Here is a 573-nt window from a genome sequence, read left to right as displayed (position 1 = left end):
TAAATGAAGACAATTTGCTTCTTGTATTCATAAGTTTGCAAATTATTTCAGTAAGTAACTACTTTCGCCAGTAAGAGCAAAAGAGACATTTTCCGGCTGAGGAACCTTTGATAACATTCCCAAAGAAGCAATAGACAGAACTTGTTCTTCCCCCACCCAGTCATAATCATTATAAATTGACCCAGGCAGATGGAGAGATAACGTTTCAAATTTCAGTTTTGTAAGTTCAATTTTCATTCATATTGCATTAAATTTAAGGTTGCTCATTGGGATTACCTATATGAATTAAAATATATTAAATGAACACTGATTTGTTGATTTTCCATATACTAGAATGTTTTTATTTTGACAACCACCACAAATTTACAGTACTTTATTATCTTATAGAGTATGTTGATATTGTATATGAAAAATATATGAATTTAAATTATGTTGACATTTTATGTAAAAAAGTAATGAATTATATTTGAGACTGCGCCTTATCTTACCTCGAAAGGGGCTTTGTTTTCTGCTAGGGGTTTATTTTTGTGTGTTAGAACACAATTACTTCTGGTTGATCAGCAATATGATCTA

The sequence above is a fragment of the Palaemon carinicauda genome, chromosome 20, assembly GCF_036898095.1.
Source record: "Palaemon carinicauda isolate YSFRI2023 chromosome 20, ASM3689809v2, whole genome shotgun sequence".
NCBI classification, from domain to species: Eukaryota; Metazoa; Arthropoda; class Malacostraca; order Decapoda; family Palaemonidae; genus Palaemon; species Palaemon carinicauda.
This window is presented reverse-complemented; position numbering follows the sequence as displayed.